Below are 25,114 nucleotides of genomic sequence, written 5' to 3' on the forward strand. Positions count from 1 at the left end.
AGTACTACACTGACTTTAGATGTGGGCATGGGTCCAGCTTTTGAAGGCGGGTGACAGTGAGGAAAAGGCATGGAAATCACCATTCACAGAACAGGACTTCAGGATGTGGGGTAAGAGGCCCTGAGTGAGGGGGGACTGAACACGCCTAAGAAACCTAAGAGGTTTTCTAGAAGTGGTGACATTTCCAAGAGACAGCAGGAGCAAAGCAAAGGTATTTCATAGGCCAAGAGCATGCAGACACGGAAGAGAAGAGGCTTCACAGGCAGTGGCATGTGCAAAGACAGAGACAAGAAAGATGCCGCCACCGCCAAGGGGTGCTGAAATCGGCAACTGGCCTTTACTGAGGTCTAAATGTTTGTGTGCATAGAAATCACCCTTGAAGCTATTACAAAGTGCAGGTTCCTGGGACTCCTCGCGTCCAAGGACAGAGCTCAGGAGTTCCACTTTAGCAAGAACTCCAAGTGCTTCTGATGATACCATGTGGATCACATTTCAGGAAATGTGGCTATTTATGGCTTTTAAGAAAGGAAACATGAAGAATGTGACCAGATCCCTCTTTCATAAAATCTCTCTCATGGGGCAGGAAGGAGAGCCTGGAAGAGAAGAGCTGAGTCATAGGGGTCTCTTAGAAGGCTGACCCAACAGTCCAGTTGAGAGAGGCAAGGGCCTGAGCCCAGGCATGGCTGAGGCGGTAGGGGTTCTCCTGCAAGCAGGCTCAGAGCTACCTGTGGCTTCCCTTATCTGAGCATCTTCCTTCGATTGAGTCATGACCCACTGTCTGGGACAATGATAGTAGAAAGGTCAGCTTCTGCTAAAGGAAAACTCCATGTCAACAGCAGAAATGAAACATGCTCTGGAATTAAAGGAGGCTGACATACATACAGAGTAATTCAATCAGAAATATTTTGAGAAGTAGGGTTTTTCAACTATCATGACATTTCAGCATCCAGGTAACATTCTGAGATATTTCACAGACACCCTTAATTAACTCAGCAGTAAGTAATGCCAAAGAGGTGGCACCACATCAGAAATGAGTTGTATTTATTACTCAACATCTACAGAGGACATACTATGGTGGTTAGAGACAGTGACGGGGCGGACTTCCCTGGTGGCTCAGAGGTAAAGAATCTGTCTGCCAATGCAGGAAACAGGGGTTCCATCTCTGGTCCAAGAAGATCCCACATGCTGTGGAACAACTAAGCCTGTGCACCACAGCTACTGAGCCTGTGTTCTAGAGCCTGGGAGCCGAAACTACTGAGCCCACGTGCTGCAGTTATTGAAGATCGCATGCCCCAGGGCCTGTGCTCCGCAACAGGAGAAGCTGCCATAATGAGAAGCCTGAACACTGCAACTAGAGAGCAGCCCCACTCGCCACAACTAGAGAAAAGCCCACACAGCAACGAAGATCCAATGCAGCATGAATACATAAATAAAACTATTAGAAAATAAGAAAAATAAATAGTGACGAGGCAAGAATGGCTTGGATTCAGCATGCTGCTTGGGGTGGCCGTGATGGAAGAGAGTCACACAATGATGCCACTGGGTTCTAAGTGAGGCCCAGGTACAAGTCTACAAGGGTGCAGAGGTGGGGGAGAGAGAGATGGCTCCTGGCTGAGATGACAAGCTGAGAGGCAGTGGGCCTTGGAAGAGGTGCCTGGTTGTACATGCAGAGATTGACAGGGAAGAGATTTTTAGGCTGAGGCAATAGCTTAAGAACATGGCTATGGAGAGGCAGATGGAGATTGAAGACATAGGGCATAGACACGCACATAAACTGAAGCTTAGGGTTCACAAATGGGTGAAGGATTGGAAATAACAAGTAAAACAAACTACACTTACTGAGCACTCACCACGTGCTGGGAGTACTCTAAGTGCCTTGAGTGTATTGACTCCAAGTCTTATGGGATGACTCTTAGGCCTACCAGACAGAAGGGGTGAAGGGCCTTGAACACTGGGCTAATAAGCTGGGATTTATTCTTCAGGCTGGCAATCTCAAATTGCTCTGTCCTGCCCTCGTGTTCCATGGAGAAGCTTTGGCGGTGCTCTGGGGCATGACATGAGGAATCCAAGGGGCGAAGTACCCCCCTCCCAAACTTCTAAAGTCTAAGTGAAAGATGACCTGCTTTCAGCTATTTGGTTTTCTAGGCTTCTAAGTGAGGTTTTGCTTGGAGAAAATATTACTTTCATAATTTTTTGTCTGTAAATTATTTGGAACATCATGATAAAAGTTGAACATATAAACACAAGGTGAATCTGGAAGTAAGTAGAGGATGATATAAAGAGGAAAGCCAGCTTAAAAGTTGTTTAAGTACTCCAGGCAAGAGACCCTGGAACCTGGGACTTCCCTGGTGGTCTAGTGGCTAAGACTCCATGCTCCCAATGCAGGGGACCCGGGTTCCATTCCTGCACAGGGAAGTAGATCCCACATGCCTCAACTAAGAGTTCACTTGCATACCACAATGAAGGTCCCATGTGCCACAAGTGAAACCTGAAACAACCAAACAAATAGGTAAATATTTTCAAAAAGAGAGAGACAGAGAAATACTAGAACCCAGTGCTGGAGCGATGACAGTTATTATGGACGGATCTAGAAGGAGGGCATAGGTGAGCTCCAGATGACTTGAGAACTGAGTGGGGAGTGAAGAAGAGGAGAGAAGAAGACAGGATGGTTCTGATGTGAGCAGAGCAAGGAGGGTGCAAGGGATGCAGGGAGGAGCTCAGGTCTGGGTGTAATCAGGTTCTGTTTCATCAGGCTTCCAATCTTCTCTCTGCAGAGGAGTCAGCTTTCCCACCGGGAAGGACGCTGAAGTTATTCTACACCCAACGAGGCATTTCCAATGAAGTAAGACCTTGATAAATCTGTACTGATTTAATTTGACTATCCCATGACATCATCTCAAGTTCAAGTTTTAGACAAGGTGGCGACAGAAGGTGCCTTTGCTTTGGACTCAAAATAGATGGAGGAAATGAGACAAGCTTCCAGGCAGCTCTTGGGGTGTGGGCTCATAAGGCAGAGTGATAGATCAGAGAAAGCAATGGTTTTTGCAACTAGAAGGACTCAGTTTCCAGTCTTGCCTTGTGCATTTTCAGATGTGCCACTCTGGAAGGGTTTCTTAACTGTTTTGCATTTGTTTTTGCATTTCCTAAATGAGAGAAATAAGTCCTTCTAAAATGTTGTGATAATGCACCATGATAATTTATGGAATACTCAGAATACTGTTTAGGTATTCAACAAGTTCCATGAAAATATTCACACTGCCAGCCCCCACCCAACCATTCTAGAAGTAGTTCCTTCCCTCTCATACCACAAGGTCATACATCTTAACATAGTTAGGGAACGTTTGTGCATATGGAAGACTACTAGGTAAATTAATAACACCATCCATGATATTCTTTCAAGTGCGTCCAAAGGTGATCAATTCACTAGGCCAGGCTGTGAATGAGGGTTACACTTAGCTCAGTACTAGAAAGAGGTAAAACCCTCAGTTAGAGATAAGAGAACCTTGCCAAGGGCATGGCATTTTATTATAAGTACATGGGAGGTCAGAAATCTCAGAGAACTGACGTCCTTTCATACAGTACTTTGTCTTTTTTTTTTTTAATAAGCTTTTAGGATTTTTAGTATACTTCAGATGTGACTATTTTTCCTACACACACACACATAACTTGATTTTACAAAAGAAAAGTCCAGCTTCTTGAATTAAGAACAGTAATTGTGAAGGTGAAGTCAAATACTGAGGATTAATATCAATGCCATTTGTAATTTGCATAGACTACAAAAGTAATCAATCTTGCATTGTTTTAAGTTCAATGAGTACACAGCAGTTGATGACTTTGCCTGGGATAATCCTTTTCAAATGTTATTTTCAATTCAAAAGTGCCTGCTGAATAATACTGGATTTTGCTGGCAGGACAATGGTATGCTGCCCACGGAGGGCAGGTCTGCCGTGGAGATGAAGGGATGCTGTGGAAGCAGGGAGCACCTGCGGTACCACCAGGCATTCCACATGAATGAGGAGGAGGCAGGCATCTCCTGAGGTTTGTGTTTCCTGCTTCTCCAGGCACAATCAAGGCCTGGCACCGACCCAGAAGGAGGGCAGATTTAGGATATGAATGCCTCCTTGTAGTTTGTTGAAACTAGCTTGTATTGTCTTGCAGGATTCAATCGTTACACACTGAAACATTTTAGGAGCTAGTCATTGAATTGTTGGTAGCCAGAAACAGAACATGTAGGGATATTTACACCAGGGAAATTGGCAAACTCTCCAGTAAGTAGGAAAGACTTGAAACCTAGCATTGCCTCAGCACATACCCTCTGGACCAGAGATTATCTTGAGAAGTATTTGTTGTCAGTGAGATGGCTTTAAGCAAAGGAGTCCCTTACCAACCTCTGCACATGCTAAGAGTCGGACACGACTGAGCGACTTCACTTCTACTTTTCACTTTCACCCACTGGAGAAGGAAATGGCAACCCACTCCAGTGTGCTTGCCTGGAGAATCCCAGGGACAGGGGAGCCTGGTGGGCTGCCGTCTATGGGGTCACACAGAGTCGGACACGACTGAAGCGACTTAGCAACAGCAGCAGCAGCAGCAGCACATGCCTAAACTTTCCATGTCTCTCAACTGTTGAAAACAGAGGAAAGGAATAGCTCTTCCTCCTTTTTTCTCTTACTCCATTTCCTTCCACTCTGGTCTGCATCACCAGACTCTGCTTCCCAACGAAGAGCAGCTAGGTTCTAACATGGCCATTTTGATGAGTTATTTCTACATTTTTGACAGATTTTCGCAGACTATGATCTACCTCTGAAGTGCAATAACATCCCAGATGGCATCTTCAATGAGGTATCTGAATGGCCGTTAATTCCGAATCAATATGATTACTCAGAGCGAGCTGTGTGTGTGTGTACAGAGCGCATCTGTGGGTGTTCCCAGCAGCAGGCATGCGCGACTTAAGAGCAGAGAGGGATTCTTTGAGGAAGCAGCTGCAGGGTGGGGAAACAGTTAGCAGGATGGGCAGGGTAGAATGATGGACATTTAGTTATCTTGTATTCTACAGGATGTGTTTAATCTCCAAAGCAGAAACCAAGGAATCATTATTCATTTATTCATTCACTTATTCCTTTTCTTTTGTCCAACAAGTATTGTTGAGCATCCATGGCACCACATCACGTGCTGAAAAGAGAAGAGTGAAAAAGACAACTGCCCTGGGGAGTTGCCACATAGGGGATAAGTGGTAGGACGAAGTCAGAGCAACAGGCAGGGGGCAATCCTGCAAGGCCAGGTAAATACTTTCTTATGGGGAATTTATCCTAAGTTCAAACAGCTAGAGGTGATGTGTTGAGGGTTTTTGTTTTTTAAATATACCTTAGGCTACTGGGGAAAACTGGAAAGAAACAGGAGAGGAACATGAGAAGACCCTGCGTCCCTGACTCTCATTCATTTATTTGCAAATCCCTAGACATTCCTTAATGTATCTAGAGCCTGTGCCCACTCTGCCATACTGATACATTCTATAAGAGAGTGATGCGCAGAAGTGTAGGCACTGACCAAACAATAGATGGGTATACAACTTTAGAAAAGAACTTCTAAACCTGTTTATGAAATCCTGATTTCTCTTTTCCTTATACTGCATGCCACACTGATGCAGGTTTGCAGTGCCTTCCACAGACTGTCCTGAACTTGTTTCTGTTAAGTGTTTGGAGCATTAGTTGTGCAAGTTTTAGTAAAGGGGCCTTCCATTGCTTTCTTACTCATATGCTCCTCCACTTAAAATATTTCAGTGGTGGCTATTCATGTAGAAAAGTAAAGAATCTCTGCTTACAGAGGGGACAAATAATTCTTAGCAGTCCACACGATCCATGTATTCAGTCAATAGACCTGCATCAGTGCTAGGTTTGAGGATCTAATGATGAAAAAGGTGTTTCCTGCCTTGGGGAGCGCTCTGTCTGATGGCACATCCGATAATCCAAGATGCAATGATATAAATGCAATGATAAAGAGAAGCACAAGGTCTTAGGGGAGCCAAGAGAAGGAAGCCAGGAATTCAGCCTTAGAATGTTTCTGGAAGTACCAATGCCCATGCTGAAGCTTACTTCAGGAGTGGGAGTCAACCATAGAGAAAGTGATAGGAGGTTATGGAGAGGACCATCCAGCCACAGGCAGACATGTGCAGGCAAGAGAGCCCCAGGGCCCATATCTGCACTGAAGCACTCTTTCAACTACATTTGACCATGTGTCTTTATATTGTTCTTTTCCCTGAGAGTACCAGTTTTGGAAAAGCATGATGCCATTTCCTCCATGGTTGTACCCAAAATAATGTCTTATGACAGAAAGAGAGCAATCTGTGGGTTGCACAGAACTTGATTTGGCTCCCACCTGCCCCACTAGCTGTGTGACCTCGGACAGAGTACCGTAAACTTTCAGCTTCAGTTTCCTCATCTGTGAAGTCGGGCAGTAGGGCTTGTGAGTGTTCGCTTACATGAGGTTCTCTCGGCAAGAGGACACTCAGTGGATGCTGAAAAGGACTGAGGTGTCATTTAATGGTCTATGATCCAGCTGATATTTATGTTCAGATCTTTTTGTTTCGTGCGTCTGGTTGTGTAAGCACAGTCCTAGACTGAAAACAACCATGTAAGTGGATTTAAGCCTGAGAACCAGCCTTGAGGCAGTTGCTTCCTCTGTAAATGGAGAGCTCTGTTTAGGTGCGCTTCCACCTTTGAAACCTGAACACCAAGATTCAAAGCCAACTCTAGTTAATGGGGCCACCTGCTACTTCTCCCAGCAGAGGGGTAAATCCACGTGGTCAGGGGACAAGGGGGATGTATTCACCAGGTAGCTATTTAGCTTTTTATTGGGATCTTCAAGGTAACACAGGTAATTTCCATTTTTGTCATATGTCATTTGAATTTCTATTTTCTATAGCAATGAGACCTTAAAAGTTTCTCTCTAAATATTGTATATTGACAGTAATTGTTTGCAGAAAGGGGTTTTAGGTCATTCTCCTAATTGGTTTTGCATAATTGATTTGGGAGTGTTTTATAAACTTGAATTCTGACAGTTGTATCTAGAATGCAATTTATCTCATTGTATCCAGGAACTATCCATTTTAAAGTGTATCATTATTACATGTAATACTAAAGAAGAAATATTGCTGCCAATTAAACTATGACACAGTGATTCCTTATGACTGAGTTTTTAAAAACTACTTTGAGATGTATTTAGACACAGATTTTTGTCACATGGAACTCTTGTTAAAATTTCTCTTTTAAAAATAAACTTTTTTATAAAGAGAAATAAATTGGTCATGTGGGCTTAGTCACTCAGTCGTGTCTGACCCTTTGTGACCCCATGGACTGTAGCCCACTAGGATCCTTTGTCCATGGGGTTTCTCCAGGCAAGAATACTAGAGTGGGTTGCTATGCCCTACCTCCAGGGGATCTTCCCAACCCAGGGATCAAACCCAGGTCTCCCACATTGCAGGCAGATTCTTTACCATTTGATCCACCGGGGTCAAGGTATTAATAAAACTGCTTCATATTCAAACAGAATATCTTCAGGGTCACTTATGAATTCACAGCTATTAACAGCTGGTCTTTCCCATAACAAGACCACTGGTGATATAGCCTTTCTTGAAAGAGGGTACTGTTATTGTGATGGGGATTCCCCCCTAAACTAAAGATACTTATTCTGCGACTTGTAACACATATGCATAGGCAACGACAGCTAATATCAAGATTTCTGCCTACCAGACTGATAGCATTCTGATTTCAGAGGTGTTAACATGTGAAATAAAAAACAAGTAAGTCAAATGTGTCTGAGAATTGCTAAAAAACAGTACAACTATAAGGTAGAATTACTTGGGATTCATCAACTGGCTGGGCTTATTTTAATCACTCTGGACCTAGATGATTATTCAGTGATGAGCCAGGAGCCACATTTTCAACTTCATGATCAATATTTCACTTCATGAAGTTAGAAAAGGTCCATCATGACTGTTTTACAGTTCCTGCTAAAAAATTCCATTCTGGACCCCAAAGTCTATAGCATCACTTCATTCTGCTCAAATGGTACCTTGGTGACATGCCCAGTGCCACATGACTCTTCCAAGAAAATGGGAACATTCATTTGGCAATAACACTAACTGCCCACAGTGCACATGATACAAAGGGAAACTTTTTTCCCTCCAATTTTATATTTTATCTCATCAATTTTCCCCTTCTATTTCACTTCGAAAATTGCTGCACAAATCTCTGGTGGAGCTATGTGTGTTAGAAAGGCTTTTTACTTACTTTCTGCTCCTACCATCTGTACTTCCCATTGCGTACCTGACATGCCAGGTAACTGGAATAACCTGCAGAAAGGGACCCTGGGAACAGCGCTGGGCATCACACAGCAAACCAGAGCAACACTTCCCTGTGTTTCCGTGATGAATCAGCCCCCGTTTCTAACTAGCAAGATATACATCAGAGCTTGCTCATCTATTCTTCTATGTGTATGTACATCTGAGTCGCTTCAGTCGAGTCCAGCTCTTTTCGACCCCATGGACTGCAGCTGGTCAGGCTCCTCTGTCCATGGGATTCTCCAGGCAAGAATATTGGAATGGGTTGCCATGCCCGCCTCTAGGGGATCTTCCCGACCCAGGGATCGAACCCACGTTTCTTACATCTTCTGCACTGGCAGGCAGGTTCATTACCACTAGCGCCACCTAGGGAGCCCTTTCGTCTATATATTAAGCCAAAATGTATCAGCTAGACTTTGTACACTACCGGGGATATATTGACATAAAGAAATACCCGTGCCTTCCATGAGTTCAGAATCTAGCAATAGGACGTACAGATCATCAAAGAAGCCAAAGGCGTGCTTTAAGTACTAACGCCAAAGTAACTATCGGGGACTATGAGAGTGATGAAGTGGGCTGGGACACTCAGATAATAATCAGAGGGGGAAGGGGATCAGTCTTAAGAGGGAAAATGTAACATGAAACAGAAGTGTACTTATTAGGTTCAAAAACAGAACAGAGAGACTTCATGTGTGCTTCAACCAGTTCCCTGTATGGTGGCAGCTTCTGTAACCACTGTTCATTATCAAAACCAGGAAGCTGATATTGTTACAATACAATACCCAGTCTATAGACCTGACTCAACTTTCACCAACTTTTACATGGATTCATTTTGCCTTTATATATAACGAATGCATTTTAAACCTGAGGGTTTTAATGTAGCTCTTTGCAGGGCATGTAGGAAGAAAGAAAGTTTAGAATTCAAGCAGAAATTGTCCTTCCTTGTCTAATGTCCTTGTTAGTGTCCAGTGAGCAGAGGTGACCTCACTGCAAAGGGTGGTGATGAGACAGGAGACAGACAAGTCAAGAGCGATCAATCCCAATCCCTGTCTGAGTGGAATGCCACAGTCAGGCAGTGAGCCAGCTGTTGAGCACTGCCAGTAGCACCCAGCATCGTTTGCTTCATAATATGTCCCTAATGTCAGGTGGCATTGCTTTCTATTTGAATTTGTATGAAAATGCTAATGTGGTATATTGGAAAGGTGCTTGGGTCTCCTCAGGGTCAGACCCACTAAGATGTGAATCCTAATTGATATTTACCAGCTCTGCAACCATGAGGAAACCACCGTATCTGAGCAGTAGCCTTTCCATCTGTGAAATGGGCATGCAAAACAGCACCTCCCTGGACATCCCTGGTGGTGCAGTGGTTAAGAATATGCCTGCCAATCCAGTGGACATGGGTTCGATCCCTGGTCAGCTACTGAGCCTGCACGCTCTACAGCCCATGCTTTGAAACAAAAGAAGCCACTGAACTAAGAAGCCCCTGAACTACAAACTAAAGAGGAGCCTTTGCCTGCTGCAGCTAGAGAAGAGCCTGTGTGCCATGACAGAAGCACAGTGCCACCAAAAATTAGTGAATCAATAAAAGAAACACCACCACCCTGCAAGGAGGCGAGACTTCGGGCCTCACCTAGGAATTAGTAGGCGCTTAATGAAGGTGGAGTGCGATTCTACTAAACACCAACATTCTAATGTGTCTTTTGCATTCTATACCCTAATGACCGACCCAACACTTTTACTCTTTTCTTTTAAACTATGGAGAAATGCCTGAGAGTTTGCAAAATGCTTACACATACATATTTCCTGTTTGTTCTTCTCAACAGTCTTGTAAGACTCCGAAGGATGCCTGGCCTGAGGTTACAGAAGTAGTAAGTGGCAGGGCCAGATCTAATCTTGCATCTAATGATTTCAAATTCCATGTTCCTCCTGCTGTATCCAGCCGTCTCCCAGCTGCCAAAGGGGTTGTCAAGATTCTTCTGCAGAAGAGAGATGAAACAGCTCTGGATAATTTAGGGGCGAAGGAAGGAAAGCTTTCAAGTTTATCACACAGTCAAAGCTGGAGTGTGAGTTCATTCCTTCGAGGGAGCACCCCGGAGCATCTGACATGATATTGAGTTTTGTTTTGGTTTATGTGTTTCCTGTGGCATCGAGAGGATATTTTTTGTCCCTTCTCCTGTTCTCTGCCAAGTCGACTGTTTGGTTGCCCATTAAGGGAGGATATATGGTGTGTTTCTCTTTCCTGCTCTAACCTGAAGTGTTAGAGTGAAAAGGTACCGAGAAAATAGATTGCTTTTTTATTTCTGTTGAGAATCTATTGTTTCTAGGGTAATTAGCAAACAGCTTGGCAAATGTTATTGGGTGGAGGACAAAGAGGGAATACACATAATTATTTCTCCTAGTTAGAGACCAGAAGTCATGTTTATCCCTTCGGGAAGGGAATATAAAACATTTCCAATAAACATATCTGGTCAGGTAGCTGTTCTCTACTAGGGAAAAGTGTCCACAGCTCCTGGTACAGAAACACGGAGAGGCATAGCCGATCCACCATCATTATTAGCCTCCCAGCCAGCCCTGTTTTCACTCATAAAAGTGTGCTTTATGCCTCGCAGAGTCAGTTCCAGTTGGAGTCTGGTATGAATGTGCTCTGGTGTGAGGGGGCACTGTGAGGTGTGAACTGGAGTGGGATCCTGACTCCTTGACTGCTAGTGAGACCCTGGACAAACTTGGTTATTTCCTGAAGCTCCTCTGCATTCTCCTTTATATAATGTGGATTCCCATACATATTATATAACTATATTAAAGTGTTAATGTGACGATCAGATAAGAACATATGTTAAAAGCCTAAAATAATAGTTTGGCATATAGTAGGTGCTCGATAAATATCAACTTCAACTCTTTCCTCCCGTGATGTTTCTGTTCATTCCCTAGAGGCAAGCAGTCAAACAGAATCTATCACGAGCCGATGCAGTCTCAGCTGATTACCTACCTCACCCATTTTTGCACCTCTCACGGCTCCGGCCCTGTTGGCTACAAGGTTCAGACTCTCTCTGCCTGGAACTTCCCTGCTGGTACAGTGGTTAAAAATCTGTCTTTCAACGAAGAGGACACCAGTTCAATCCTTGGTTGGGGAACACAGACCCCATATGTCATGAGGCCACGACCAGAGAGTCCACATGCCAAATCAACAGAGATGGAGTGCCACAACTAAGCCCTGAGGCAGCCAAAATAAATAAATGAAAAAACAAAACAAAACAAAACCTCTCTCTGTGCCTGTTGACAATGGGGCTGCCATCTTGGGGAGTGGGGCACTTGGAGACACTCCTGGTTACTATGTCCTAAGCATTTGCCCCCACCCACAACGAGATGAATGGGAGCAATTCTCCAGCCAATTTTCCAGTTACATGGAAGAATGTTTCGCAGTTAACAAAGCTGTTGAGACTAAATGGGTAATGACCATATGCAGATTTCCAAAGTGTTCATTTGTTTGTACCCAACACGGACTGAGGGACTGGGATTCTGAGTGGCCTTCAAGTCATATTTAGATTGTGGTAGATGTGGATAAACATTGAGACTAGAGAGAAGTTATCAGTGATGACATGGTCCTCAGCCATGGGATGTGGGAAATGTCAGGCAGGGCCACAGACCTTGGAATGAAGATCCTTTCTTCCTATGCCTGAAGCCTGTCACCCTCCCACACCCAACAAAGACATTTTCCTCACAAAGTCTGACTGATTCCCTTTCTCAAACTCAAGCTAGATTAACTGCTCCAGATCTGCACACTGATGGCATCCACAGGGCTCTTCACACCCTGTGACAATTTCTGATGAATAGATGAGCTGTCTGCTTCCATCAGCCAGGGGTTAACTGAGACGGAGGATCACAAAACTTGGTTCCTATCCTGGTACCCGTCACATGGCAGGTATTCAATGATGGTTGCAAAGGAGAGAAGGAGACTGGAAGGAAGAGACTTCTGAATAAGCCCCATAGTTTCTCTCCTACGAGCAGGAATTTTTGTTCTTTTCTGTGACACAGAACTAAACCACCAGCACACCCCCACCTGTCTGTGTGTCCCATACTCCGCTCTCAGTAACCTCCTAGAGGAAAGCTGCCCGACTCCTCCAGAGGGAGATTATCAGGAACCTTCCTTTTCAAGAGCCTTCTCCCTGGGTTCCTTCCTACGTTTCTTATTGAGGTTAGGAGGAGGAAGGGGCAACAGAGGATGAGATGGTTGGATGGCATCACTGACTCAATGGAGATGAGTTTGAGCAAACTCTGGGAGATAGTGAAGGACAAGGAGGCCTGGTGTGCTGCAGTCCATGGGGTCGCGAAGAGTTGGACATGACTGAGCGACTGAACACCAACAAAGAAGGAAAAACAGTGGTGGCTTAACCCAAGAAAGAGCCTTATTTATCTCCCAAGTGAAAGATGTGTGGTACCGGAGAGTCCAAAATATCATGGTGCCTCCTTCCTTTGGGTCCATAGAGACCAAGGGTCTTGATTTCTGCTCTATCTCATCGTCAGGGTCACCTTAGGATCCATATTTGTACTGACTCCGCAGCTGCAAGGACAAGTTTCAGGCTGGAAGAAGGAAGGAAGGCAGGGTGGCAAACTGGAGGAATCACCTAACTGAGTTGACTCTTGCAAGTGCAGACCATTCTACATCACTTCTACACACACCTCTTTGGCCAGAGCATAAGTACATGGCAGTGCTTGACTACAGCCACCTTTTTATCCAAGAGGGGAATTATTCTCCTGCCTCAAAAAATCAGGGTTTCAGTATTAAGCAGTTCAGAAAGACTACTCCTTGCGATGGACAACCAACAGCCACAGCATCCAGGGTAAACATGAGTGGGAAAACAATGCGAGTGAATGGAGTTGTAGTTCCCTCTTCTGTAAAGACTTACGCCCCTAAATGCCAATTCTCCTGACAGGCACAATTCAGACATCTATCTCAGGGAGAGAGAAAAAGACAGAGAAAAATGATGCCTCCTCCTCAGTTTCATGGAAACAGCCCAGAGAAATCAACCAGCAGGAAAGAAACAAGTATGTATTAATTTCCTACTTGCTCCAGGCACCAGCACACAGTTTATCTTATTTAATTCTCACAACAGCCCAAGAAGGGAATTATTATTATTTCTATTTTGCATACCGAGACTCAAGTTCAGAGAGGTTAAGTGACTTGCCCAAGGTTGCAGAGTTCATAAGGGATGAAGCTGAAATTCAAACTAAAAGCCCTTTACAGTTAGCTCCTGTTTCTTGTTTAACAGTAATTCTCGACACAAAAGTAAAAGAAGAAGGAGGAACCATGACAACATCTCTGATTCAAAGAACAAAATGCCCTTGAATTTTGGCTTCACATTGGTGTAGAATATTAAATGTTCACTGTCCCTTTCATGTACAAGCATTTGTCTGATAGACAACATTTTCTGCATATATGAATTCTGAAAATATTTTAAATCTCAACCAAGATTCTCTATGATGTTGGAGAGCTGAACACAAAACTTCAGAGTCTGAATGTGAATGGTCCACGGGCCACTTAACTCATGAGGTTCTGTCTCTGCTGAAGCAATGCTTATGCTTACTGGTGTGAGAACTGGGCCTTACTGGGCTTCTAGGATACACAGGGAATTAAAGAGAGATAAGACTGGTGCTGCAGAAGGATCCCTCAGGGATCTAAGTGCAATCCCTTAAGGATCAAAGGGAAGTTAGAGGTCACTGTGGCCAGCCTCCCACACATGGTGGAATGCTGCCTAACATCATTCTTAAGTAATCATCCAGCCTAAGGAAGAAGTCTTTAAGATGATCTGTTTTCCAAAGTCAAGCATTTTATTGATGGGAAAGCCCTTTTAAGATGTCTGTCTTTAGTCCGTTTCTGGCTGTGCTGTCTTCATTGCTGTGTGGGCTTTCTCCAGTTACGATGAGTGGGGGCTACTCTTCATGGTAGTGAGCAGGTTTCTCACTGTGGTGGCTTCTCTTGGTGCAGAGCACGGGCTCTAGACGGGCTTCAGTAGATGTGGCACATGGACTTAGTTGCTCTGAGGCATGACAGATCTTCCCAGACCAGGGATTGAACCCACGTCCCCTGGATTGGCAGGTGGATTCTTAACCACTGGACCACCAGGGAAGTCCAACCACCCGTTTTAAAATAAAGCCTAATACCATACTCCTGAGTTTAACAGCAAAGAAGTACTGAGGGTCTCACATATACCATGCTTTTATATAAATTACCTTCAATAGTCCTAACACTGTGCCTATAAGCCTATGAGGGAGCTAGAGATTACCCTTCACCTTTTGTAACTGAGCGAAGGGTCTGGGAGTGCAAGATTCTCCAGAGATCACACAGCTAAGCCTATCAGCCAGCCCTGCTGGCTTCAAAGTGGATGTTTTTCTCGTGCACAGTCACTGCAATTTGCTCTTGGTCCTTGTCCTTAACCTCTGGTCCCTTCTTCCATGATTCTGGCTGGCCGGATGTTAATAGTACCATAGCCTCCTCCATATGGGACCTGACTTACAGACTATTCATCATTTAATTGACCTTTGCAGGATACCTGTCAACTTTTTCAATGATTTTCCTGACCATGGCTCTGCAAACTGAGCAAAATCCGCTGGCTGTGGTGGGAATGGGATGGAGTTTCCACTCTTTGCCTTTGAAGACCCTTGTGTCTGTTCAGCTGAGCCTGTTCTTCAGTTGATTTCAATCACAAATGCTCTGGAGTCACTGGGTTATTCCAGTTAACCTATCACAACTGTGGACTCAACTGAGAAATCCCAGTAAAAGGCCCAAACCCTGTTTGCCTAGAGCTCAGTCTCAGGGAATTGACACTGGACACTCAGGCCTTTACATGCACTCCCATCACTGCGAACCATCCTTCAAAACTGCGGCCACCCTGTCTTTAACACACTGTCTCTCTGGGAATCAATAGGACATACAGAAAGGGCACCAGCGCTGATGTCCAGTTATCTATGCTGCATGACAAACCACGTCCACACTTAGCAGCTTAAAACAACAACAATCACTTACTTTGCTCCTGAATCTGCCGTGTGGGCAGGGCACAGGAGGGACAGTTCATCTGCTTCATGTGCCTCTGGTGGGGCACATTCAACAAGGTATTGGAGAATCCACTTTCAGGACAGCTTGCTCACATAGCTGGCACATTGGTGCTGTTAGCTGAGAGCCCTGCTGGAGCTGCAGATCAGGGCCAGGGGCCCTAGTTCTACTCAACCTGTATTTCTCCATGAGCTTCTCTGGTTTCACCACAGCATGGTAACTGGGTTCCAAGAGCGAGTGTCCCAGAGGGACCAGATGGAGGGTGCAGGGCCTTGGCTAACTGAGCCTGGGGAGTTGTGTAGTATCACTTCCATTACACTGCATGAACTGACAGCTCATTACACTTGGCCTAGAGTCAAGGTGGGGAGTGGGAGATAGACCTGCCTATCAATGCAAGGTGTGTCAAAGAATCTGTGGTCTACAGACCCAGCATGGAAGGTGTTCAGCTCTAATATGTACTTTTGTACGATCTGGAGCAAGTTGCTTTACTACCCTAAACCCTCCCCTGACCCTTTTTTTGGTTTGTTTGTTTTTTAAAGGCAGAGTTTTATTTATTTCTTGTTTTTGGTTGCACAGGGTCTTAGCTGTGGCACGTGGGATCTTCACCGAGGCACGCGCTATCTTTTGCTGCAGTGTGCGGGCTTCTCTCTAGTTGTGGCACACAGGCTTAGTTGCCGCACGGCATGTGGGATACTAGCTCCCTGCCTAGGGATTGAACCCATCCATGTCCCCTGCATTGGAAGGCAGACTCTCAACCACTGGACTACCAGGGAAATGCCTCCTTTCTCTTTTCTATGATGGGAAAGAGTAGAATCTCTGAAAAGGTGCCTCTCAGACGTGTGAGTTGGCTTCCTCCTCTCCACTCGGTGTCATACTGTTATTCAGTTCATATTATCTGAATAAATCAGCTCATCCGAAATGATCAGTTCATCCTCGCCAGCGTCTCCCAAATTTTTGATAAAACTTTCAGATAGGTTAGAGGGCTGGGGCACGCCACTGGAGGCCTCTCTTTAAACTGGCCAACTCACGCTCTTCTGAGGCAGTTACTCAGTCCACAGTGAATCCTAGCTAGCCCCTGGGAGTTTGTGAAGTCTTCCTAATTATTCTCTTCCACATGTGCCATCATCCAGGAAGCGGTGAGGAAGGAAGGGACAGGCAAGGGAACGACGGAGCCGACATGGATAAGCACATTCAACACTAGCTTCATGCTGATGTATTCAAATCATAAATTCAAGATGCAGGTTAAGAATCCATTTTCTGAATAGTCACATTAGATGAGTTTAGCTAGGAAGATTTTTTAGAGAAAAAAACAATCCTGGGGGAAAAAAAGGATTTAGAAATCCCGAACAAAGGGAATTTTTTAAACAAAAAATTATATTGGGATTTTGGGGGGGCAGCACAATTTGGTCCCAAGTCCCTTTTATACTAGGCCACCTAGTCTTACCCCAGTGGAAGTGATTGCCATGGAGAACCCTCTCTTGATAAAATATTTGCAAAAAATCCATTTTCCTTTGTCTGCTGATATCTTGACATCACATCATTTGATTCTTGGAGAACTTAAAGTGGTTAGAAATCTTCAAGGAATTATTTTATATATTTGAATAAAACTGTTAATTATTGCATTCTGTTGTGAAGGCATGAACCAGGGAAAAGATAAAAGCATCTTTCACATTTAATGTCCCAATTAATTAATTTTTACTTATAAAATTGGAGCCTTTGCCAAGGCTTCTGGAAGCATTATAAAAGATTGATGTCATAAAGATAAGAATTTAACTGGGTCAAGCCCAACCATCAGACTATTCTTAATTAGGAATGAATCTCTCTATAATTTCTATAAAATTGGCTGAATAACAGATGACATACTAAATTAGTAATGTAATTCAAGGGGTATATGATTTGGAAATAGGTTGCTCCTTTATGCCAATGTCATCCATGGTGCTTTCTGCCCTGATTCACTCTGCACGTTGTTGTTTATTTTCCAACTTCAGAAAAAGGTCATTTTTAAGTACAGATGTTGCCCAGGACATGTATGCCTGCCCCCTCCATGCCAGCTCCTGGTACTGAATGTAAAATACTGGCCTTATAGATAGGAAAACCTGTGCTTGTGTCAGAAGCAGCGTCGTTTCAGAAAGGTCACATTTGAAACTTGTTCAGTAAGTTAGCTTGGAAAACATGGACTGTGTGCTGTGGTGGTTAAGAATCAGAAAGTCTGGTCCCTCAAGGAGATTCCAGATACTGCCTAGGAAGGTAGCTTTCATGGGAAAAAGGGAGAAAGGATGTTTGAGAGATCTGAAACACATCATATCACAGCATCATGGATGAATCTCATAAAAGTAATGTTGATAATATGTATCATTTTATTCCATTTATGTGAAGTCCAATAACAGTTAAAAACTCGACTCTGATAATAAATGTGAAATTAGTGGTTACCTATGAGATGGATTTTACCAGAAAAAGGCATACGGAAACTTTCTGGATTGATGGAAATGTTCTATGTCTTGATCTGGGTGGTAGCTAGACATGCACACACACAAAATTTTATATACATATATGTAAATTTTAGGCTGGTACATTTTGCTTCATATGAGCTACACATCAATACAATCACACACAAATATAAAGATCCAGTACAATAATAACAGTGTATATGTCACACAATCCTAAATATGGTGACTTGAATTTCCAATCTTAGAATGTAAGATTGTCTCTACTAGGTCATGTTTGTCAAAGAGTGGTCCCTAGATTTCTGCAACAGAATCAGCTAGAATTTTGTTAAAAATACAGATCCCTGGACTTAGGCTACTCCAACTTACACACACACTACCAGTGGAAATGAAGGATTGAGAAAGCTGCCTTTTCAGTAAGCTTCCCATACAATCCTCACATCTCCTAAGAAGAAACCCAACAAAATGTATCTTGGAAAAGTTATCCGTGAACCAGTCACTCTGCATTTCTTGTTAGCACAGATGGGCTCGTCAGAAGAATCAGTGAATTCTGAGGAACCTCCCTTTAGAATCAGTAGGTAAACTCAGGACAAAGAGTGATGAGTCCTTCTACTAGGCACTTGTCATGAGTCTTTATTTATATCTCTTTTAATTTTCACAACTATGATGTGAGACTTAGGTTAACATCATCTCATATTCAAGAGGTGTGAACTGAGGTTATACTGGATAGTCAGCACCCTCATGGTCACTATAGCAGAAAGGGAGGAGTCACCCAGATGTGGATGGCTCCTTAGCTCAGATATTCAGCCACTCCTGTGGAGTGTGACTTCCGTAGATATGTGACAATCATGGAGTCCCAGTCCTTCAGCTGGGAGGGTCCAGGGCAAGACAGTTCTCAGACTACAGAGGGCTGGTTCTGAGCCTTAGAGGACAGTTAATAAGGAGCTAAGATAGACAAGAAGATGAGAAGAGGCAGTGGAGTAGACTTGATCAGTTCTTTGATGGTGGTTTTGTCCCTAAGTCATACCTGACTCTTGCGACCCCATGGAGTGTAGCCTGCCAGGCTCCTCTGTCCATTGGATTCTCTAGGCAAGAATATTGGAGTGGGTTGCAATTTCCTTCTCCAGGGGATCTTCCTGACCCAGGGATTGAACCTGGGTCTCCTGCATTGCAGGCAGATTCTTTACTGACTGAGCTCTGAAGGAAGCCCCTTGATCAGTTTTGTAGGAGACAAGTTTCAAGAATGATTGGATGGGGACTTCCCTGGTGGCCCAGTGGTAAAGTATCCACCTTGCAATGCAGGGAACGTGACTTGGATCCCTGGTTGGGGAACTAAGACCCCACATGCCTCGGAGCAAATAAGCCCGTATGCCACAGCTAGAGAGTCTGTGTCCCACATCAAAAGACCCACAAGACGCAAGGAAGATCCCTCATGCTGCAACTAAGACCCTATGCAGCCAAATAAGTAGATAAATAAATACATTTTTTTAAAAGAATGATTGAGTGAGTCTTGGACTTTCAAGGGAAAGAATGAATAACAAATATGGATCGGGAGGCTGGGGCAGACTGGGGAGGGTCTCAAATGTCCAGTTCCCACGCTGGCCTTTACTTTGAGGTTATAAGGAAATAATGAAAGTAACTGAGCCAGGCCTTCCAGGATCTAATACCTGATGATCTGAGGTGAGCTGACATAATAATTATAAGAATAAAGTGCACAATAAATGTAATAAGTCATCCCAGAACCATTCCTCCTCGGTCCGTGGAAAAACCACCCTCCACGAAACCAATCCCTAGGGCCAAAAATGTCGGGGACCACTGTCTTACAAGATGACTCCAGATGCCAGCGAAGTCACTCTGACCTCAGCGCCAAGAGTGAACTGATGAACCACTGCCCATGAACACGCATGCTCCCCTCGTCTTTCCAGTAGACTCTCTTCCTGCTTTTCTTAATCTCTCTCTTTCGTTTTCAGCTTTTGGGCCAGCCCTTTATTTAACGATATGGTTAGTCTAGTCTTTGCAGAGCAAAAGTTTGTATTGCTTGACTAAATCCTACTTCACAGAAAGTATATTCAGCCATTTTACTAAGGATTGAACTGATGTATGCATATTGCATATAATTTGATTTTGTACATTTCTCTTCATATGGCTTACTTTTTTGTAATGTACTTTTAAAGCTATTTGTAATTATGTTCAGATCTTTAGGTAGGTGAGATTAGCCCATTTCGTGGTATATATATGAGTTTAGTCATTCATACATTCATTTCACTTGAAAATGGCAAATATCTGAAAGGGTTGGTGGAAAACTGACTTTGATTTGGAGTTAGCTAGGGCACATTTAATTTTTCCAAAGCTGAGGGCAAATTTAGAATCTCTTACACTGCTGAATTGTAATGCTGCACCTCAAGAGTGTGACAGGCCACACAGAGCTAGGGGAGAAGAGAAAGCACGTCTTGGAAAGAATTATCTACCGAGCTAAAGGGGTGACCTATGCAAAATTTGTAATTGTAAAATTTGACCTTATGAATCACACAGCATCATGGCCACTGGGAACACACGCTGTTGCTTATGCCTACCTCTGTCCAAATACCTTCTTTTTTTCTTTTAATCCTAAGTGAAATACATTTCAGCTCTGTTTCATTTTTCTGTTCTTAAATGCAAATGAAATTTTGTTCAGCTGTAAACTGAGTACAGCATGTGGACTTCAGCATGTACAGATTTTTGCTCTGTTTTCAAAAGAACTCTTTATTTCTGGAAATCACCTTTATAAACAATGTGGGAAAATTACACAACTCAGCCTGACTTCACTGTTTATTTTTCAAGACCACGTTTCTCCAGGCTGAGGTTAGGATAACTATAGCTCTTGCCCCATCAGTATGGTTTACTGAGCCCAAGGCTAGTCACAAGATTTGCGGTAGAATGGTAAATAAATCTCTCTTGAAAACTGGGCTGGATTCTTTACATGCATTTTCTTCTATAGTCAACCAGCCCTTTGGATTATTTCTATCTTAAAACGGAAGCAAATGAGGCTGAGACACTTGAGTGCAGAACAGGAAAGGAGAATTTTGCACCAGAGAATTAAGAATGGTGAGACAAAAATGAGCGACAACTGAAAAGGAGCCACAAGGTCCAAACAAATGCAAGCTTAGCAGCCAAGACAGTAGAGTGGAATAAAACTGAAAAAGAAAAACCTGAAATTATTACAGAAATCTGAATATGGAAAACAGTCATAACTTCAGTAATAACCATAACCATTACCTCCAGGACATCCCTGCCAGGGATCAAGCAATGAACTGTTTGGGGCGTGACCAGGAACAAAACAAATTTACTCTCTGCCCTTGCAGAGTTCACAGCCTCGAAGGGAAACGGTGCTTTAAAAAAAGAAAACAGGCTGTCAGTCAATTTTAAACTCTGAATGTTGCCTTGAAGACAGCCCCAAAGGAGACAGGAGCCAGTGGCAACAAGCCTGCTTGCAAAAACTTGGTGAGTGTCACCAGGGGCAATCCCCTTCTGCCCCATCTTGCCTCCACCAGTCATGGACTCATCCGTAAGTCATGATAGTTCCCCCTCTCATAAGAAAAGTTACCCACGAGTACCTATTAAGCATCTCTTCTAAATGCATAATGGCTACAATGTTTGATCTTTCTCCTTTGAAACTAACTTTTGCCAAGTCTCTGGTTTCAGTTTGAGGACACTTGGCATCTCAGCTGGTGAGCAGCTGAACTAGAATTCAAATTCTTTTCTTTAGAATCTGGTCTGTCCTGTGCCTCCCCCAGGACAGGGAGCAGGAATGCATTTACATCTCCCATCTTTCTCAGTTCCAGTACTTTAAGAAAGGCAGCTTTCTCTCATCCAAGAATTCACCTCTCCAGTTTTGTACACAGCTGTACTTGTTTTAATAAGCAGATAAATAAATGCATGAATAAGCAAAAACTGCAACAAGTCATGTTCATGGAATTTTTTTTTTTTTTGCATCCTAGGAAAATAAATGGATTGGGTGAACTTGGCCCCAAGCGCTGAAACTCAGTAGTTGCTCCATTACAATTAAGCAGCCCTGGAAGAGAAGTTTGGCTTTTGACTCTGGAGAGTAATTTAGCTTTGGAAGTGTCCCAAAGTGCTTTATATCAACATCACAACATTGGTCATTTCAGTGAGATCTTTGTGTAATGCCTAGAAATCTTGCTTTGATACTTGAAATTGAAGACCCAGAGGCTTCAAGTGGAAATAAGTGTTCTCCTTTCATATGTGGTCCTTAAATTCTGATTGGTTATTGCATTTGATCAATATGGGCTTCAGAGCAGAAGGGATACTGTACAGAGGGAGGGAGTCAACAGAACTGTTAGGGCAGATCCTGGCTATAGGTCTTTGGGCCAGAAGAGGCATCGGGGTATCATAAAGACTGTGAGGGACTTCGACTTAGAATGACTTGGTTTCAAATCTCTGCCTGAACCTCACTACTGTGTGATATCACAAGCAATGTGACATCTCCAAGTCTCACCTGACATAAAGTACAGATGATAATACAGATACTATTGCTTGTGTTGAATAACTAGAACAAAGGAGGCACGTTAGGAAAGTTGTGACACACCCAGACTTTGTCAGAATTAGTTCTGATATCAGCACTATTTGCTGTCAGCCCCCAGGCTAGGACTGTGGTTGACCAAGAGCAGAAAGGAACACAGCACACAGGTAAGACCTTCTTCTGAGAAAGATCCTTTCCAGATGCTACTGACATTCTCCCAATAAGAACCTTAGATGACTATGCCAGAGACAAGTCAAGAGTGAGCACTTGGTGGGGAGTCAAGGACACCCGAGCTCCCCCAGGGCTGTCACTGGGGGCACAACTTAGAGTAAGTCACCTGAACCATCTGGGTCTCAAGTTCATGAGAACAGAAATGGCGGCAGTGGGGTGGGGGCAGAATGGAGCCGAGAGAGACCATAAGCTTCTCTCAGGTTCCACTCTCAGTAATGAATAGAACACAACCCAGGGTCGTCAATTTCTTTAGGAGGCTGATTCTCAACATATACATCGATCCAGGAAAATAACAAATAAATAAAATTAATGAAATAAATAAATAACACAGACTGTTGAACAATGTACTATTTTTCACAAAGAATAAATTGGTATCTCCGTGGATTGGCGTAATAGGATGGTTTTTTTTTCCTTTTATGGAAAAAAAATGGTTTTCAGGGGCATAAGTAGATGGTCTTTGTCAAACCTATATGTCTGTATTTTCATTTAAATGTAAATGCAGCTGTGAGTCTTAACAAATCCACACATACACCCCACAGCCTTTGCAGAGAAACCCCAGGAACAGTGAGCTCTTCAAATTGAAATTCCTTCTTAAATTATTTTTTAAGTCTCTCAAGATCATCTTGATAATTGATTTCTTTTATATTTCAAACATCTTTTTTTTTCCCCCTGCGAAGCGGAAGAAAGCACCAGCATCGGTGGAAGAACTCTGATTGTCAAGACGACGCCATGTGCTGCCAGCTGGGGAGACATTTGTGCAACTTACACGGAGATATAGATATATTAGTTTGGGGATTGCTGCTTTCAGAGCAAATATTCCATTGTCACAAATACCGTACCCTCAAGCCTAGGTGCATGTATTAATGGCTTCATTATTACGATTTGGTTACTGTTTCAGAACCGTAAATCCATCAGTTATGATAATTTTATAAAATGAAGCCACAAATATTAATAAAAGTTTTCAGTTCAATAGAGCATCAACAATAATCAGATTTTATAATGCAGGGAAAGTTGGGAAACAGGATTTTTAAGGTATAAGAAAATATTCCCTAATTCAAAATGTTTGCCTGCATGTTCAAGCATTAGCCTGGGCAGTATGTTTTTCCTACTCCCCTCCCTACCAATAGGCATCATTTCTCATTGTCTACTGAATAAAGCCCATGCGTTCTTGCCTGGCATTCAAGAGCCTTCCCCTCCTGCTCTCGATGAACTTTAAACTGCTTTCCCAATACTTCCCTTGGTGAACACTGCATCTGTCAGGACAGGCGCATCCTCAGATCCTGCCTCCTCTTTGACATCACACTGTCTTTATTCAAAATGAAAGTGAAAAAAGTCAAAGTGTTACTCACTCAACCTGTCCAACTCTTTGTGACCCCATGGACTGTGGCCCACCTGGCTCCTTTGTCCTTAGGATTCTCCAGGCAAGAATACTGGAGTAGGTAGCCATTCCCTTCTCCAGGGGATCTTCCTGATCCAGGGATGGAAACCAGGTCTCTTGCAGCGCAGGCGGGTTCTTTACTGTCTGAGCCACAAAGGAAGTCCAAGTCTTTATTTAAGGCAGCCCTCAACTGATATGCCTTTCCTTTCAATTATTTTTCTCTAACATCCAAATTAAATTTTGGTTGGACTTCAAGAACTTTCCTCTCTGTCTTTTTTTTTTAAGATTTTTTTTTTGATATGGACTATTTTTAAAGTCTTTATTGAATCTGCTACAATATTGCTTCTGCTCTGCGTTTCAGTTTTTTGGCCTTGAGGCTTGTGGGCTCCTAGCTCCCCAACCCCCTGCACTGGAAGGCGAATCTCAACCACTGGACGACCAAGGAAGTCCCTCTTTCCTCCTTGTCTTGCACAGAGTAGGTTCTTACTACTTTATCTATGATGAAAGATTGCATAAAATAAATTTGTTTCTGCTGCCTATATAAGAACTGTAGATTTCATAGCTCTAAGGTGGGCAAAAAAAAAGTTTTAGAAATAAAAGAATATTAAAGCTCATTAGGGCAATTTTGCCAAAAGGAAATCTGGAGAACAGGCAGCTCTGATTTATGCCAGGAAATTGTTTTTCTTTTTAATCAAGTGTATAGCCATTTATGTAGTTATTAAGCAGTCAGACTGTTTAAAGGGAGTTGGCTGGCCTCCTTCAGGTTAAAAACCCTTGATCATAATGCACAAGATTGAACTAGATTCACAGAATGAAATGCCGACCTATTTTCTTTTCTAAATTTCAGAGGAGTCATCGGTCTTTCCACTTTTTTACCTCCCTTCTCTCTCCAGTCATTCTCTTAGTCTCATTTGCCAACTTTACACAGAGACCCACAACAATCCTACACACCAACTATGCCCAGGCTTCATCATAAGTATTTCAAAGTGCACTATTAAGGCAAAAAGAAATCAAATCTTATTAACAGGATCAACTTCTGAACAACAAGTCTAAAAATCCATTAGACATAGAAGTGACAGTGTCAGCAATACGACTTGGAGAAATCATTTAATTAAAACTCTTTTACTTTTGAAAGCTGATTACTTGCATTCTGGTG

The sequence above is a fragment of the Bos mutus genome, chromosome 18 (genome assembly GCF_027580195.1).
Source record: "Bos mutus isolate GX-2022 chromosome 18, NWIPB_WYAK_1.1, whole genome shotgun sequence".
Classification (NCBI taxonomy): domain Eukaryota; kingdom Metazoa; phylum Chordata; class Mammalia; order Artiodactyla; family Bovidae; genus Bos; species Bos mutus.